The following is a 20,303-nucleotide window of genomic DNA, read 5'->3' as shown; positions in this document are numbered from 1 at the left end:
AATGCTATGTGCACAGCACTAGCGATTTACTTCTACAATATGTCGCCGCCCCTCACACCTCTTCTCAACCTGCTAATGAAAGAAAATTTATACATTAGCGAAAACCAAAGTCACCTGAATGAGTATTTTTATCTCTATTGTTAAAGCATAATATAAAAATATTTAATCACCGAGCTGTTCCTTACCATAAAACGAAATATCAACGCAGTCATCCACAGTACGTAGATACATTCGGTGTGTCGAATGCCATCTGCACAGCACTAGCGATTATCTTCTACAATATGTCGCCGCCCTTCACATCTCTTCTCAACCTGCTAACGAAAGAAAATTTATACATTAGCGCAAACCAAAGTCACCAGAATTAGTATTTTTATCTCTATTGATAAAGCATAACATAAAAATATTTAATCATCGAGCTGTTACTTACCAAAAAACGAAATATCGAAGCAATCATCCTCAGTACACAGATACATTCGGTGTGAAAAATGCTATGTGCACAGCACTAGCGATTTTCGTCTACAATATGTTGCCGTCCCTCACACCACTTCTCAACCTTTTAATGAAAGAAAATTTATACATTACCGCATACCAGAGACACCAGAATCAGTATTTTTATCTCTATTGTTAAAGCATAATATTAAATTTTTAATCACCGAGCTGTTACTTACCAAAAAACGAAATATCAACGCAGTCATCCACAGCACGTAGAAACATTGGGTGTGAAGAATGCTATGTGCACAGCACTTGCGATTTTCTTCTACAATATGTTGCCGCTCCTCACACCTCTTCTCAACCGGCTAATGAAAGAAAATTTATACATTAGCGCAACCCAAAGTCACCAGAATGAGTATTTTTGTCCTATTGTTAAAGCATAGCATAAATATATTTAATCATCGAGCAGTTACTTCCCAAAAGACGAAATATCGACGCAATCATCCACAGTACGTAGGTACATTCGGTTTGAAGAATGCTATCTGCACAGCACCAGCGATTTTCTTCTACAATACGTAGCCGCCCATCACACATCTTCTCAACCTGCTAATGAAAGAAAATCTATATATTAGCGGAAACCAAAGTCACAAGAATGAATGTTATTATCTCTATTGTTAAAGCATAACATAAAAATACTTAATCATCGAGTAGTTCCTTACCAAAAAACGAAATATCGACGCAGTCATCCACACTACGAATGAAAGAAAATTTATACATTAGCGCAAAGCAAAGTCACCAGAATGAGTATTTTAATCTCTATTGTTAAAGCATAACATAAAAATATTATAACATCGAGCTGTTATTTACCAAAAAACAAAATTTCGAAGCAGTCACAAACAGTACAAAGATACATAAGGTGTGAACAATGCTATGTGCACAGCACTAGCGATTTACTTCTACAATATGTCGCCGCCCCTCACACCTCTTCTCAACCTGCTAATGAAAGAAAATTTATACATTAGCGAAAACCAAAGTCACCTGAATGAGTATTTTTATCTCTATTGTTAAAGCATAACATAAAAATATTTAATCACCGAGCTGTTCCTTACCATAAAACGAAATATCAACGCAGTCATCCACAGTACGTAGATACATTCGGTGTGTCGAATGCCATCTGCACAGCACTAGCGATTATCTTCTACAATATGTCGCCGCCCTTCACATCTCTTCTCAACCTGCTAACGAAAGAAAATTTATACATTAGCGCAAACCAAAGTCACCAGAATTAGTATTTTTATCTCTATTGATAAAGCATAACATAAAAATATTTAATCATCAAGCTGTTACTTACCAAAAAACGAAATATCGAAGCAATAATCCTCAGTACACAGATACATTCGGTGTGAAGAATGCTATGTGCACAGCACTAGCGATTTTCGTCTACAATATGTCGCCGTCCCTCACACCACTTCTCAACCTTTTAATGAAAGAAAATTTATACATTACCGCATACCAGAGACACCAGAATCAGTATTTTTATCTCTATTGTTAAAGCATAATATAAAAATATTTAATCACCGCGCTGTTACTTACCAAAAAACGAAATATCAACGCAGTCATCCACAGCACGTAGAAACATTGGGTGTGAAGAATGCTATGTGCACAGCACTAGCGATTTTCTTCTACAATATGTCGCCGCCCCTCAAACCTTTTTCAACCTGCTAATGAAAGAAAATTTATACATAAGCGCAATCCAAAGACACCAGAATCAGTATTTTTATCTCTATTGTTAAAATATACCATAAAAATATTCAATCATCGAGCTGTTACTTATCAAAAAAGCGATATAGTGACGCAGTCATCCACAGTACGCAGATACATTCGGTGTGTGGAATGCTATCTTCACAGCACTAGCGATTATCTTCTACAATACGTCGCCGCCCCTCGCCCCTCTTCTCAACCTGATAATGAAAGAAAATTTATACATTAGCGCAAACCCAAGTCACCAGAATGAGTACTTTTATCACTATTGTCAAAGCATTACATAAAAATATTTAATCATCAAGCTGTTACTTACCAGAAAAAGAAATATCGACGCAGTCATCCACAGTACGTAGATACATTCGGTGTGTCGTATGCCATCTGCACAGCACTAGCAGTTTTCTTCTACAATATATCGCCCACCCTAACACCTCTTCTCAACCTGCTAATGAAAGAAGATCTATATATTAGCGGAAACCAAAGTCACAAGAATGAGTGTTTTTATCTCTATTGTTAAAGCATAACATAAAAATACTTAATCATCGAGTTGTTCCTTACCAAGAAACGAAATATCGACGCAGTCATCCACACTACGTAGGTACATTCGGTGTTAAGAATGCTATGTGCACAGCACCAGCGATTTTCTTCTACAATAAGTCGCCGCTCCTCACACTTCTTCACAACCTGCTAATGATAGAAAATTTATACACTAGCGCAAACCAAAGGCACCAGAATGAGTATTTTTATATCTATTGTTAAAGCATAACATAAAAATATTTAATCATCGAGCTGTTACTTACCAAAAAACGAAAGATGGACGCATTCACGCACAGTACTTGATACATTCGGTGTGATGAATGACATTTGCACTGCACTAGCGATTTTCTTCTCCAATATGTCGCCGCCCCTCACACCTCTTCTCAACCTGCTAATGAAGGAAAATTTATACATTAGCGCACACCAAAGTCACCAGAATGAGTATCTTTATCTCTACAGTTAAAGCATATCATAAAAATATTTAATCATCAAGTTGTTACTTACCAAAAAGCGAAATACCGACGAAGTCATCCACAGTACGTAGATACATTCGGTGTGAAAAATGCTGTGTGCACAGCACTAGCGATTTCCTTCTACAATATGTCGCCGCTCCCTCGCACATCTTCTCAACCTGCAAATGAAAGAAAATTTGTACATTAGCGCAATGAGAATTTTTATCTCTATTGTTAAAGCATAACGTAAAAATATTTAACCATCGAGCCATTACTTACCAAAAAACGAAATATCGACGTAGTCATCCACAGTACATAGATACATTCGGTGTGAAGAATGCTATGAGTACAGCACTAGCGATTTTTTTCTACAACAAGTCGCCGCACTTCACACCTCGTCTCAACCTGCTAATGAAAGGAAATTTATACATTAGCGCAAACCAAAGACACCAGAATGAGTATTTTTATCTCTATTGTTAAAGCTTAACATAAAAATATTTAATCACCGAGCTGTTATTTACGAGAAAACTAAACATCGACGCAGTCATCCACAGTACGTAGATGCATTCAGTGTTAGAATGCTATGTGAACAGCACTAGCGATTTTCTTCTACAATATGTCGCCGCTCCCTCGCACATCTTCTCAACCTGCTAATGAAGGAAAATTTATACATTAGCGCAAACCAAAGCCACCAGAATGAGTATTTTTGTCTCTATTCTTGAAGTATAATATAAAAATATTTAGTCATCGAGCTGTTACTTCCCAGAAAACGAAATATCGAAGCAGTCATCCACAGTACATAGATACATTCGGTGTGAAGAATGCTATGTGCACAGCACTAGCGATTTTCCGTCTACAATATGTCGCCGTCCCTCACACCACTTCTCAACCTGTTAATGATAGAAAATTTATACATTACCGCAATCCAGAGACACCAGAATCAGTATATTTATCTCTATTGTTAAAGCATAACATAAAAATATTTAATCATCGGGCTGTTACTTACCAAAAAACGAAATATCGACGCAGTCACCCACAGTACGTAGATACATTCGTTGTGAAGAATGCTCTGTGCACACCACTAGCAATTTTCTTCTACAATATATCGCCCACCCTAACACCTCTTCTCAACCTGCTAATGAAAGAAAATCTATATATTAGCGGAAACCAAAGTCACAAGAATGAGTGTTTTTATCTCTATTGTTAAAGCATAACATAAAAATACTTAATCATCGAGTTGTTCCTTACCAAAAAACGAAATATCGACGCAGTCATCCACACTACTTAGATACATTCGGTGTGAAGAATGCTATGTGCACAGCACCAGCGATTTTCTTCTACAATACGTCGCCGCTCCTCACACTTCTTCACTACCTGTTAATGATAGAGAATTTAAACATTAGCGCAAACCAAAGTCACCAGAATGAGTATTTTTATCTCTATAGTTAAAGCATATCATAAAAAAATTTAATCGTCAAGTTGTTACTTACCAAAAAACGAAATACCGACGCAGTCATCCACAGTACGTAGATACATTCGGTGTGAAGAATGCTGTCTGCACAGCACTAGCGATTTTCTTCTCCAATATGTCGCCGCCCCTCACACCTCTTCTCAACCTGCTAATGAAATAAAATTTATACATTAGCGCAAACCAATGGCACCATAAGGAGTATTTTTATGTCAATTGTTAAAGCATAACATAAAAATATTTAGTCATCGAGCTATTACTTCCCAGAAAACGAAATATCGACGCAGTCATCCACAGTATATAGATACTTCGCTGTGAAGAATGCTATGTGCACAGCACTAGCGATTTTCTTCTACAGTATGTCGCCACCCCTCAAACCCCTTCTCAACCTGCTAATGAAAGAAAATTCATACATTAGCGCAAACCAAAGTCACCGGAATGAGTATTCTTATATCTATTGTTAAAGCATAAGATAAAAATATTTAATCATCGAGTTGTTACTGCCCAAAAAACGAAATAAGGACGCAATCATCCACAGTACGTAGATACATTCGGTGTGAAGAATGCTATGTGCACAGCACTAGCGATTTACTTCAACAATATGTCGCTGCCCCTCACACCTCTTCTCAACCTGATAATGAATGAAAATTTATACATTAGCGAAAACCAAAGTCACCTGAATGAGTATTTTTATCTCTATTGTTAAAGCATAACAAAAAAATATTTAATCATCGAGCTGTTCCTTACCATGAAACGAAATATCAACGCAGTCATCCACAATACATAGATACAATCGGTATGAAAATGCTATGTGCACAGCACAAGCGATTTTCTTCTACAATATGCCGTCGCACCTCACACCTCCTCTCAACCTGCTAATGAAAGAAAATTTATACATTGGCGCAAACCAAAGTCACCAGAATGAGTGTTTTTATCTCTATTGTTAAAGCATAACATAAAAATATTTAATCATCGAGCTGTTACTTACCAAAAAATCGAAACATCGACGTAGTCATCCACAGTACCGAGATACATTTGTTGTGAAGAATGCTTTGTGCGCAGCACTAGCGATTTTCTTCTACAATATGTCGCCGGCCCTCACACCACTTCTCAACCTGTTAATGATAGAAAATTTATACATTACCGCAATCCAGAGACACCAGAATCAGTATATTTATCTCTATTGTTAAAGCATAACATAAAAATATTTAATCATCGGGCTGTTACTTACCAAAAAACGAAATATCGACGCAGTCACCCACAGTACGTAGATACATTCGTTGTGAAGAATGCTCTGTGCACACCACTAGCAATTTTCTTCTACAATATATCGCCCACCCTAACACCTCTTCTCAACCTGGTAATGAAAGAAAATCTATATATTAGCGGAAACCAAAGTCACAAGAATGAGTGTTTTTATCTCTATTGTTAAAGCATAACATAAAAATACTTAATCATCGAGTTGTTCCTTACCAAAAAACGAAATATCGACGCAGTCATCCACACTACTTAGATACATTCGGTGTGAAGAATGCTATGTGCACAGCACCAGCGATTTTCTTCTACAATACGTCGCCGCTCCTCACACTTCTTCACTACCTGTTAATGATAGAGAATTTAAACATTAGCGCAAACCAAAGTCACCAGAATGAGTATTTTTATCTCTATAGTTAAAGCATATCATAAAAAAATTTAATCGTCAAGTTGTTGCTTACCAAAAAACGAAATACCGACGCAGTCATCCACAGTACATAGATACATTCGGTGTGAAGAATGCTGTCTGCACAGCACTAGCGATTTTCTTCTCCAATATGTCGCTGCCCCTCACACCTCTTCTCAACCTGCTAATGAAAGAAAATTTATACATTAGCGCAAACCAAACCCACCAGAATGAGTATTTTTATGTCTATTAATAAAACATCACATAAAAATATTTAATCATCTAGCTGGTACTTACCAAAAAAAGAAATATCGACGCAGTCATCCACAGTATGTAGATACATTCGGTGTGTAGAACGCTATGTGCACAGCACTAGCGATTTTCTTTTACAATATGTCGCTGCATCTCACACCTATGGACAACCTGCTAATGAACGAAGATTTATACATAAGAGCAAACCAAAGTCACCAGATGAGTATTTTTATCTCTGTTGTTAAAGCATAAAATAAACATATTCAATCATCGAGCTGTTACTTACCAAAAAACGAAATTTCGACGCTGTCATCCACAGTACGTAGATACATTCGCTGTGAAGAATGCTATGTGCACAGCACTAGCGAGTTTCTTCTACAATGTGTCGCCGTCCCTCACACATTTTCTCAACCTGCTAATGAAATAAACTTTATAAATTACCGCAAACCAAAGTCACCAGAATGAGTATATTATCTCTATTGTTAAAGCATAAAATAAAAATATTTAATCATCGAGCTGTTACTTACCAAAAAACGAAATTTCGACGCAGTCATCCACAGTACGTAGATACTTGCGGTGTGAAGAATGCTATGTGCACAGCACTAGCGATTTTCTTCTACAATATGTCGTCGTCCGTCACATCTCTTATCAACCTGCTAATGAAAGAAAATTTATACATTAGCGCAAACCAAAGACACCAGAATGAGTATTTTTCTCAGTATTGTTAAAGCATAACATAAAAGTATTTAATCATCGAGCTATTACTTCCCAGAAAACGAAATATCGACGCAGTCATCCACAGTATGTAGACACATTCGGTGTGTAGAACGCTATGTGCAAAGCGCTAGCGATTTTCTTTTACAATATGTCGCCGCATCTCACACCTCTTCGAAACCTGCTAATCAAAGAAAATTTATACATAAGCGCAAACCAAAGTCACCAGATGAGTATTTTTATCTCTAATGTTAAAGCATGATGTAAATATATTCAATCATCGAGCTGTTACCTACCAAAAAACGAAATTTCGACGGATTCATCCACAGTACGTAGATACATTCGGTGTGAAGAATGCTATGTGTGTAGCACTAGCGATTTTCTTCTACAATATGTCGTTGCCCCTCACACCTCTGCTCAACCTGCTAATGAAAGAAAATTTATACTTTAGCGCAATGAGAATTTTTATCTCTATTGTTAAAGCATAACGTAAAAATATTTAATCATCGAGCCATTACTTACCAAAAAACCAAATTTCGACGCGGTCATCCACACTACGTAGATACATTCGGTGTAAGAATGCTATGTGCGCAGCAATAGCGATTTACTTCTACAATATGTCGTTGCCCCTCTCACCTCTTCTCAACCTGCTAATGAAAGAAAGTTTATACATTAGCGCAAGCCAAAGTCACAAGAATGAGTATTTTTATATCTATTGTTAAAGCATAACATAAAAATATATCATCATCGAGTTTTTACTTCCCAAAAAACGAAATATCGACGCAATCATCCACAATTCGTAGATACATTCGGTGCGAAGAATACTAAGTGCACAGCATTAGCGATTTTCTTCTACAAAATGTAGTCCCACCTCATACCTCCTCTCAACCTGCTAATGAAAGAAAATTTATGCATTAGCGAAAACCATAGTCACCAGAATGAGTATTTTTATCTCTATTGTTAAAGCATAACATAAAAATATTTAATCATCGAGCCGTTACTTACCAGAAAACGAAATATCGACGCAGTCATCCACAGTACGTAGATACATTCGGTGTGAAGAATGCTATGTGTGTAGCACTATCGATTTTCTTCTACGATATGTTGCTGCCCCTCACACCACTTCTCAACCAGCCAATGAAAGAAAATTTATACATTAGCGAAAACCAAAGTCTTCTGAATGAGAATTTTTATCTCTATTGTTAAAGCATACCATAAAAATATTTAATCATCGAGCTGTTCCTTACCAAAATACGAAATACCAACGCAGTCATCCACAGTACATAGATACAATCGGTATGAAAATGCTATGTGCACAGCACAAGCGATTTTCTTCTACAATATGTCGCCGCCCTCACACCTCTTCTCAACCTGCTAATTAAAAAAAATTTATACATTAGCGCAAACCAAATATACCAGAATGAATATTTTTATCTCCATTGTTAAAGCATAATATAAAAATATTTAGTCATCGAGCTGTTACTTACCAAAAAACCAAATATCGACGTAGTTATCCACAGTACGTAGATACTATCGGTGTGTAGAATGCTATATGCACAGCACTAGCGATTTTCATCTACAATATGTCGCAGACCCTCTCACCTCTTCTCAACCTGGTAATGAAAGAAAGTTTATACATTAGCGCAAACCAAAGTCACCAGAATCAGTATTCTTATCTCTCTTGTTAAAGCATAACATAAAAATAATTAACCATCTAGCTGTTACTTACCAAGAAACGTAATATCGTCATCCACAGTACGTAGACACATTCGCTGTGAAGAATGCTATGTGCACAGCACTAGCGATTTTCTTCTACAATATGTCGCCGCCCCCTCAAACCTCTTCTCAACCTGCTTATGAAAGAAAATTTATACATTCGCGCAAATCAAAGTCATCTGAGTGAGTATATTTATCTCTATTGTTGAAGCAAAACATAAAAATATTTAATTATCGAGCTGTTACTTACCAAATACCCAAATATCGAAGCAGTCATCCACAGTACGTATATACATTCGGAGCGAAGAATGCTATCTGCACTGAACTAGCGATTTTCTTCTACAATACGCCGCCGCTAGTCACACCTGTTCAAAACCTGATAATGAAAGAAAATTTATACATTAGCGCAAACCAAACGCACCAGAATGAGTATTTTACTCTCGATCGTTAAAGCATAACATAAAAATATTTAATCATCGAACTGTAACTTACCAAAAAACGAAATATCGACGCAGTCATCCACAGTACGTAGATACATTCGGTGTGAAGAATGCTATGTGCACAGCACTAGCGATTTTCTACTACAATATATGTCGCCGCCCCCTCAAACGTCTTCTCAACCTGATAATGAAAGAAAATTTATACATTAGCGCAAATCAACGTCATCTGAATGAGTATATTTATCTCTATTGTTGAAGCATAACATAAAAATATTTAATCATCGAGCTGTTACTTCCCAAAAAACAAAATATCGACGCAGTCATCCACAGTACATAGATACATTCGGTGTGAAGAATGCTATGTGCACAGTTCTAGCGATTTTCTTCTACAATAGTCTCCGCCCCTCACACCTCTTCTCAACCTGATAATGAAAGAAAATTTATACATTAGCGCAAACCAAACGCACCAGAATGAGTATTTTACTCTCCATCGTTAAAGCATAACAAAAAATATTTGATCATCGAACTGTAAGTTACCAAAAAACTAAATATCGACGCAGTCATCCACAGTACGTAGATATATTCGGTGTGAAGTATGCTATGTGCGCAGCACTAGCGAGTTTCTTCTACAAAGTGTCGCCGTCCCCCACACATTTTCTCAACCTGCTAATGAAATAAACTTTATAAATATCCGCAAACCAAAGTCACCAGAATGAGTATATTTATCTCTATTGTTAAAGCATAACATACAAATATTTAATCATCCAGCTGTTACTTACCAAAAAACGAAATATCGACGCAGTCATCAACAGTACGTAGATACATTCGGTGTGAAGAATGCTATGTGCACAGCAGTAGCGATTTTCTTCTACAATACGCCGCCGCTCCTCACACCTCTTATCAACGTGATAATGAAAGAAAATTTATACATTAGCGCAAATCTATCACACCAGAATGAGTATTTTAATCTCTATCGTTAAAGCATAACATAAAAATATATTAATCAGCGAGCTGTTACTTACCAAAAAACGAAATATCGACTCAATCATCCACAGTACGTAGATACATTCGGTGTGAAGAATGCTATGTGCACAGCACTAGCGATTTTCTACAACAATATGTCGCCGCCCCCTCAAACGTCTTCTCAACCTGCTTATGAAAGAAAATTTATACATTAGCTCAAATCAAAGTCATCTGAATGAGTATATTTATCTCTATTGTTGAAGCATAACATAAAAATATTTAATCATCGAGCTGTTACTTACCAAACAACCAACTATCGAAGCAGTCATCCACAGGACGTAGATGCATTCGGTGTGAAGAATGCTATGTGCACTGCACTAGCGATTTTCTTCTACAATACGCCGCCGCTCCTCACACCTCTTCTCAACCTGATAATGAAACAAAATTTATACATTAGCGCAAATCTATCGCACCAGAATGAGTATTTTACTCTCTATCGTTAAAGCATAACATAAAAATATTTAATCATCGAGCTGTCACTTACCAAGTAACCAAATATCGACGTAGTGATCCACAGAACGTAGATACATTCGGCGTGAATAATGCTATCTGCAATGCACTAGCGATTTTCTTCTACAATATCTAGCCGCCCCTCACATCTCTTCTCAACCTGCTAATGAAAGATAATTTATACATAATCGGAAACCAAAGTCACCAGAATGAATATTTTTATCTCAACTGTTAAAGCATAACATAAAAATATTAAATCATCGAGCTGTTACTTACCAGAAAACGAAATATCGACGCAGTCATCCACAGTACGTAGATACATTCGGTGTGAAGAATGCTATGTGCACAGTACTAGCTATTTTCTTCTACTCTATGTCGCCGCCCCCTCAAACCTCTTCTCAACCTGCTTATGAAAGAAAATTTATACATTAGCGGAAATCAAAGTCATCTGAATGAGTATATTTATCTCTATTGTTGAAGCATAACATAAAAATATTTAATCATCGAGCTGTTACTTACCAAATAACCAAATATCGAAGCAGTCATCCACAGTACCTAGATACATTCGGTGTGAAGAATGCTACGTGCACTGCACTAGCGATTTTCTTCTACAATACGCCGCCGCTCCTCACACCTCTTATCAACGTGATAATGAAAGAAAATTTATACATTTGCGTAAACCATTGTCCCAGAATGAGTATTTTTATCTCTATTGTTAAAGCATAACATAAAAATATTTAATCATCGAGCTGTTCCTTACCAAAAAACGAAATATCAACGCAGTCATCCACAGTACATAGATACAATCGGTATGAAAATGCTATGTGCACAGCACAAGCGATTTTCTTCTACAATATGTCGCCGCCCTCACATCTCTTCTCAACCTGCTAATGAAAGAAAGTTTATACATTAGCGCAAACCAAAGTCACCAGAATCAGTATTTTTATCTCTCTTGTTAAAGCATAACATAAAAATAAATAATCATCAAGCTGTTACTTACCAAGAAACGTAATATCGACAGTAGTCATCCACAGTACGTAGACACATTCGCTGTGAAGAATGCTATGTGCACAGCACTAGCGATTTTCTTCTACAATATGTCATCGCCCCCTCAAACCTCTTCTCAACCTGCTTATGAAAGAAAATTTATACATTAGCGCAAATCAAACGCACCAGAATGAGTATTTTACTCTCTATCGTTAAAGCATAACATAAGAATATATTAATCATCGAGCTGTTACTTACCAAAAAACGAAATATCGACGCAATCATCCAAAGTACGTAGATACATTCGGTGTGAAGAATGCTATGTGCACAGCACTAGCGATTTTCTACTACAATATATGTCGCCGCCCCCTCAAACGTCTTCTCAACCTGATAATGAAAGAAAATTTATACATTAGCGCAAATCAACGTCATCTGAATGAGTATATTTATCTCTATTGTTGAAGCATAACATAAAAATATTTAATCATCGAGCTGTTACTTCCCAAAAAACAAAATATCGACGCAGTCATCCACAGTACATAGATACATTTGGTGTGAAGAATGCTATGTGCATAGCTCTAGCGATTTTCTTCTACAATAGTCTCCGCCCCTCACACCTCTTGTCAACCTGCTAATGAAAGAAAACTTATACATCTGCGTAAACCATAGTCCCAGAATGAGTATTTTTATCTCTATTGTTAAAGCATAACATAAAAATATTTAATCATCGAGCCGTTACTTACCAAAAAACGAAATATCGACGCAGTCATCCACAGTACGTAGATACATTCGGTGTGTAGAATGCTATGTGTGTAGCACTAGCGATTTTCTTCTACGATATGTTGCCGCCCCTCACAAATCTTCTCAACCAGCTAATGAAAGAAAATTTATACATTAGCGAAAACCAAAGTCTTCTGAATGAGTATTTTTATCTCTATTGTTAAAGCATAACATAAAAATATTTAATTATCGAGCTGTTCCTTACCAAAAAACGAAATATCAACGCAGTCATCCACAGTACATAGATACAATCGGTATGAAAATGCTATGTGCACAGCGCAAGCGATTTTCTTCTACAATATGTCGCCGCCCTCACATCTCTTCTCAACCTGCTAATGAAAGAAAGTTTATACATTAGCGCAAACCAAAGTCACCAGAATCAGTATTTTTATCTCTCTTGTTAAAGCATAACATAAAAATAATTAATCATCTAGCTGTTACTTACCAAGAAACAAAATATCGAAGTAGTCATCCACAGTACGTAGACACATTCGCTGTGAAGAATGCTATCTGCACAGCACTAGCGATTTTCTTCTACAATAGTCTCCGCCCCTCACACCTCTTCTCAACCTGCTAATGAAAGAAAATTTATACATTTGCGTAAACCATAGACCCAGAATGAGTATTTTTATCTCTATTGTTAAAGCATAACATAAAAATATTTATTCATCGAGCCGTTACTTACCAAAAAACGAAATATCGACGCAGTCATCCACAGTACGTAGATATATTCGGTGTGAAGTATGCTATGTGCACAGCACTAGCGAGTTTCTTCTACAAAGTGTCGCCGTCCCCCACACATTTTCTCAACCTGCTAATGAAATAAACTTTATAAATTTCCACAAACCAAAGTCACCAGAATGAGTATCTTTATTGTTAAAGCATAACATACAAATATTTAATCATCGAGCTGTTACTTACCAAAAAACGAAATATCGACGCAGTCATCAACGGTACGTAGATACATTCGGTGTGAAGAATGCTATGTGCACAGCAGTAGCGATTTTCTTCTACAATACGCCGCCGCTCCTCACACCTCATATCAACGTGATAATGAAAGAAAGTTTATACATTAGCGCAAATCTATCGCACCAGAATGAGTATTTTAATCTCAATCGTTAAAGCATAACATAAAAATATATTAATCAGCGAGCTGTTACTTACCAAAAAACGAAATATCGACTCAATCATCCACAGTACGTAGATACATTCGGTGTGAAGAATGCTATGTGCACAGCACTAGCGATTTTCTACTACAATATGTCGCCGCCCCCTCAAACGTCTTCTCAACCTGCTAATGAAAGAAAATTTATACATTTGCGTAAACCATAGACCCAGAATGAGTATTTTTATCTCTATTGTTAAAGCATTACATAAAAATATTTAATCATCGAGCCGTTACTTACCAAAAAACGAAATATCGACGCAGTCATCCACAGTACGTAGATATATTCGGTGTGTAGAATGCTATGTGTGTAGCACTAGCGATTTTCTTCTACGATATGTTGCCGCCCCTCACAAATCTTCTCAACCAGCTAATGAAAGAAAATTTATACATTAGCGAAAACCAAAGTCTTCTGAATGAGTATTTTTATCTGTATTGTTAAGGCATAACATAAAAATATTTAATCATCGAACTGTACCTTACCAAAAAACGAAATATCGACGCAGTCATTCACAGTACGTAGATATACTCGGTGTGAAGTATGCTATGTGCACAGCACTAGCGACTTTCTTCTACAAAGTGTCGCCGTCCCCCACACATTTTCTCAACCTGCTAATGAAATAAACTTTATAAATTACCGCAAACCAAAGTCACCAGAATGAGTATATTATCTCTATTGTTAAAGCATAACATAAAATTATTTAATCATCGAGCTGTTACTTAACAAAAAACGAAATATCGAAGCAGTCATCCGCAGTACGTAGATACATTCGGTGTGAAGAATGCTATGTGCACAGCAGTAGCGATTTTCTTCTACAATACGCCGCCGCTCCTCACACCTCTTCTCAACCTGATAATGAAAGAAAATTTATACATTAGCGCATACCAAACGCACTTGAATGAGTATTTTACTCACTATCGTTAAAGCATAACATAAAAATATTTAATCATCGAACTGTAACTTACCAAAAAACGAAATATCGACGCAGTCATCCACAGTACGTAGGTATATTCGGTGTGAGGTATGCTATGTGCACAGCACTAGCGATTTTCTTCTACAAAGTGTCGCCGTCCCCCACACATTTTCTCAACCTGCTAATGAAAGAAACTTTATAAATTACCGCAAACCAAAGTCACCAGAATGAGTATATTATCTCTGTTGTTAAAGCATAACATAAAAATATATAAATCATCGAGCTGTTACTTACCAAAAAACGAAATATCGACGCAGTCATCCACAGTACATAGATACATTTGGTGTGAAGAATGCTATGTGCACAGTTCTAGCGATTTTCTTCTACAATAGTCTCCGCCCCTCACACCTCTTCTCAACCTGATAATGAAAGAAAATTTATACATTAGCGCAAACCAAACGCACCAGAATGAGTATTTTACTCTCTATCGTTAAAGCATAACATAAAAATATTTGATCATCGAACTGTAAGTTACCAAAAAACTAAATATCGACGCAGTCATCCACAGTACGTAGATATATTCGGTGTGAAGTATGCTATGTGCGCAGCACTAGCGAGTTTCTTCTACAAAGTGTCGCCGTCCCCCACACATTTCCTCAACCTGCTAATGAAATAAACTTTATAAATTTCCGCAAACCAAAGTCACCAGAATGAGTATATTTATCTCTATTGTTAAAGCATAACATACAAATATTTAATCATCGAGCTGTTACTTACCAAAAAACGAAATATCGACGCAGTCATCAACAGTACGTAGATACATTCGGTGTGAAGAATGCTATGTGCACAGCAGTAGCGATTTTCTTCTACAATACGCCGCCGCTCCTCACACCTCTTATCAACGTGATAATGAAAGAAAATTTATACATTAGCGCAAATCTATCACACCAGAATGAGTATTTTAATCTCTATCGTTAAAGCATAACATAAAAATATATTAATCAGCGAGCTGTTACTTACCAAAAAACGAAATATCGACTCAATCATCCACAGTACGTAGATACATTCGGTGTGAAGAATGCTATGTGCACAGCACTAGCGATTTTCTACTACAATATGTCGACGCCCCCTCAAACGTCTTCTCAACCTGCTTATGAAAGAAAATTTATACATTAGCTCAAATCAAAGTCATCTGAATGAGTATATTTATCTCTATTGTTGAAGCATAACATAAAAATATTTAATCATCGAGCTGTTACTTACCAAACAACCAACTATCGAAGCAGTCATCCACAGGACGTAGATGCATTCGGTGTGAAGAATGCTATGTGCACTGCACTAGCGATTTTCTTCTACAATACGCCGCCGCTCCTCACACCTCTTCTCAACCTGATAATGAAACAAAATTTATACATTACCGCAAATCTATCGCACCACAATGAGTATTTTACTCTCTATCGTTAAAGCATAACATAAAAATATTTAATCATCGAGCTGTCACTTACCAAGTAACCAAATATCGACGTAGTGATCCACAGAACGTAGATACATTCGGCGTGAATAATGCTATCTGCAATGCACTAGCGATTTTCTTCTACAATATCTAGCCGCCCCTCACATCTCTTCTCAACCTGCTAATGAAAGATAATTTATACATAATCGGAAACCAAAGTCACCAGAATGAATATTTTTATCTCAACTGTTAAAGCATAACATAAAAATATTAAATCATCGAGCTGTTACTTACCAGAAAACGAAATATCGACGCAGTCATCCACAGTACGTAGATACATTCGGTGTGAAGAATGCTATGTGCACAGTACTAGCTATTTTCTTCTACTCTATGTCGCCGCCCCCTCAAACCTCTTCTCAACCTGCTTATGAAAGAAAATTTATACATTAGCGGAAATCAAAGTCATCTGAATGAGTATATTTATCTCTATTGTTGAAGCATAACATAAAAATATTTAATCATCGAGCTGTTACTTACCAAATAACCAAATATCGAAGCAGTCATCCACAGTACGTAGATACATTCGGTGTGAAGAATGCTACGTGCACTGCACTAGCGATTTTCTTCTACAATACGCCGCCGCTCCTCACACCTTTTATCAACGTGATAATGAAAGAAAATTTATACATTTGCGTAAACCATTGTCCCAGAATGAGTATTTTTATCTCTATTGTTAAAGCATAACATAAAAATATTTAATCATCGAGCTGTTCCTTACCAAAAAACGAAATATCAACGCAGTCATCCACAGTACATAGATACAATCGGTATGAAAATGCTATGTGCACAGCACAAGCGATTTTCTTCTACAATATGTCGCCGCCCTCACATCTCTTCTCAACCTGCTAATGAAAGAAAGTTTATACATTAGCGCAAACCAAAGTCACCAGAATCAGTATTTTTATCTCTCTTGTTAAAGCATAACATAAAAATAATTAATCATCAAGCTGTTACTTACCAAGAAACGTAATATCGACAGTAGTCATCCACAGTACGTAGACACATTCGCTGTGAAGAATGCTATGTGCACAGCACTAGCGATTTTCTTCTACAATATGTCATCGCCCCCTCAAACCTCTTCTCAACCTGCTTATGAAAGAAAATTTATACATTAGCGCAAATCAAACGCACCAGAATGAGTATTTTACTCTCTATCGTTAAAGCATAACATAAAAATATTTCATCATCGAACTGTAACTTACCAACAAACTAAATATCGACGCAGTCATCCACAGTACGTAGATATATTCGGTGTGAAGTATGCTATGTGCACAGCACTAGCGAGTTTCTTCTACAAAGTGTCGCCGTCCCCCACACATTTTCTCAACCTGCTAATGAAATAAACTTTATAAATTACCGCAAACCAAAGTCACCAGAATGAGTATATTATCTCTATTGTTAAAGCATAACATAAAAATATTTAATCACCGAGCTGTTACTTACCAAAAAACGAAATATCGACGCAGTCATCAACAGTACGTAGATACATTCGGTGTGAAGAATGCTATGTGCACAGCAGTAGCGATTTTCTTCTACAATACGCCGCCGCTCCTCACACCCCTTATCAACGTGATAATGAAAGAAAATTTATACATTAGCGCAAATCTAACGCACCAGAATGAGTATTTTAATCTCTATCGTTAAAGCATCACATAAAAATATATTAATCATCGAGCTGTTACTTACCAAAAAACGAAATATCGACTCAATCATCAACAGTACGTACATACATTCGGTGTGAAGAATGCTATGTGCACAGCACCAGCGATTTTCTACTACAATATGTCGCCGCCCCCTCAAACGTCTTCTCAACTTGCTTATGAAAGAAAATTTATACATTAGCGGAAATCAAAGTTATCTGAATGAGTATATTTATCTCTATTGTTGAAGCATAACATAAAAATATTTAATCATCGAGCTGTTACTTACCAAATAACCAAATATCGAAGCAGTCATCCACAGGACGTAGATGCATTCGGTGTGAAGAATACTAAGTGCACAGCATTAGCGATTTTCTTCTACAAAATGTAGTCCCACCTCATACCTCCTCTCAACCTGCTAATGAAAGAAAATTTATGCATTAGCGAAAACCATAGTCACCAGAATGAGTATTTTTATCTCTATTGTTAAAGCATAACATAAAAATATTTAATCATCGAGCCGTTACTTACCAGAAAACGAAATATCGACGCAGTCATCCACAGTACGTAGATACATTCGGTGTGAAGAATGCTATGTGTGTAGCACTAGCGATTTTCTTCTACGATATCTTGCCGCCCCTCACAAATCCTCTCAACCAGCTAATGAAAGAAAATTTATACATTAGCGAAAACCAAAGTCTTCTGAATGAGAATTTTTATCTCTATTGTTAAAGCATAACATAAAAATATTTAATCATCGAGCTGTTCCTTACCAAAAAACCAAATATCAACGCAGTCATCCACAGTACATAGATACAATCGGTATGAAAATGCTATGTGCACAGCACTAGCGATGTTCTTCTACAATAAGTCGCAGACCCTCACACCTCTTCTCAACCTGGTAATGAAAGAAAGTTTATACATTAGCGCAAACCAAAGTCACCAGAATCAGTATTTTTATCTCTCTTGTTAAAGCATAACATAAAAATAATTAATCACCTAGCTGTTACTTACCAAATAACCAAATATCGAAGCAGTCATCCACAGTACGTAGATTCATTCGGTGTGAAGAATGATATCGGCACTGCACTAGCGATTTTCTTCTACAATACGCCGCCGCTCCTCACACATCTTCTCAAACTGATAATGAAAGAAAATTTATACATTAGCGGATACCAAACGCACCACAATGAGTATTTTACACTCTATCGTTAAAGCATAACATAAAAATATTTAATCATCGACTGTAACTTACCAAAAAACGAAATATCGACGCAGTCATCCACAGTACGTAGATATATTCGGTGTTAAGTATGCTATGTGCACAGCACTAGCGAGTTCCTTATACAATGTGTCGCCGTTCCCCACACATTTTCTCAACCTGCTAATGAAAGAAACTTTATAAATTACCGCAAACCAAAGTCACCAGAATGAGTATATTATCTGTATTGTTAAAGCATAACATAAAAATATATTAATCATCGAGCTGTTACTTACCAAAAAACGAAATATCGACGCAGTCATCCACAGTACGTAGATATATTCGGTGTGAAGTATGCTATGTGCACAGCACTAGCGAGCTTCTTCTACAATGTGTCGCCGTCCCCCACACATTTTCTCAACATGCTAATGAAAGGAACTTTATAAATTACCGCAAACCAAAGTCACCAGAATGAGTATATTATCTGTATTGTTAAAGCATATCATAAAAATATATTAATCATCGAGCTGTTACTTACCAAAAAACGAAATATCGACGCAGTTATCAACAGTACGTAGATACATTCGGTGTGAAGAATGCAATCTGCACTGCACTAGCGATTTTCTTCTACAATACGCCGCCGCTCCTCACACCTCTTCTCAACCTGATAATGAAAGAAAATTTATACATTAGCGCAAATCAAAGTCATCTGAATGAGTATATTTATCTCTATTGTTGAAGCATAACATAAAAATATTTAATCATCGAGCTGTTACTTACGAAATAACCAAATATCGAAGCAGTCATCCACAGTACGTAGATTCATTCGGTGTGAAGAATGCTTTCTGCACTGCACTAGCGATTTTCTTCTACAATACGCCGCCGCTCCTCACACCTCTTCTCAAACTGATAATGAAAGAAAATTTATACATCAGCGGATACCAAACGCACCAGAATGAGTATTTTACTCTCTATCGTCAAAGCATAACATAAAAATATTTAATCATCGAACTGTAACTTACCAAAAAACGATATTTCGACGCAGTCATCCACAGTACGTAGGTATATTCGGTGTGAAGTATGCTATGTGCACAGCACTAGCGAGTTTCTTCTACAAAGTGTCGCCGTCCCCCACACATTTTCTCAACCTGCTAATGAAAGAAACTTTATAAATTACCGCAAACCAAAGTCACCAGAA

Source organism: Schistocerca piceifrons, chromosome 4, assembly GCF_021461385.2.
Source record: "Schistocerca piceifrons isolate TAMUIC-IGC-003096 chromosome 4, iqSchPice1.1, whole genome shotgun sequence".
Taxonomy (NCBI): domain Eukaryota; kingdom Metazoa; phylum Arthropoda; class Insecta; order Orthoptera; family Acrididae; genus Schistocerca; species Schistocerca piceifrons.
This window is presented reverse-complemented; position numbering follows the sequence as displayed.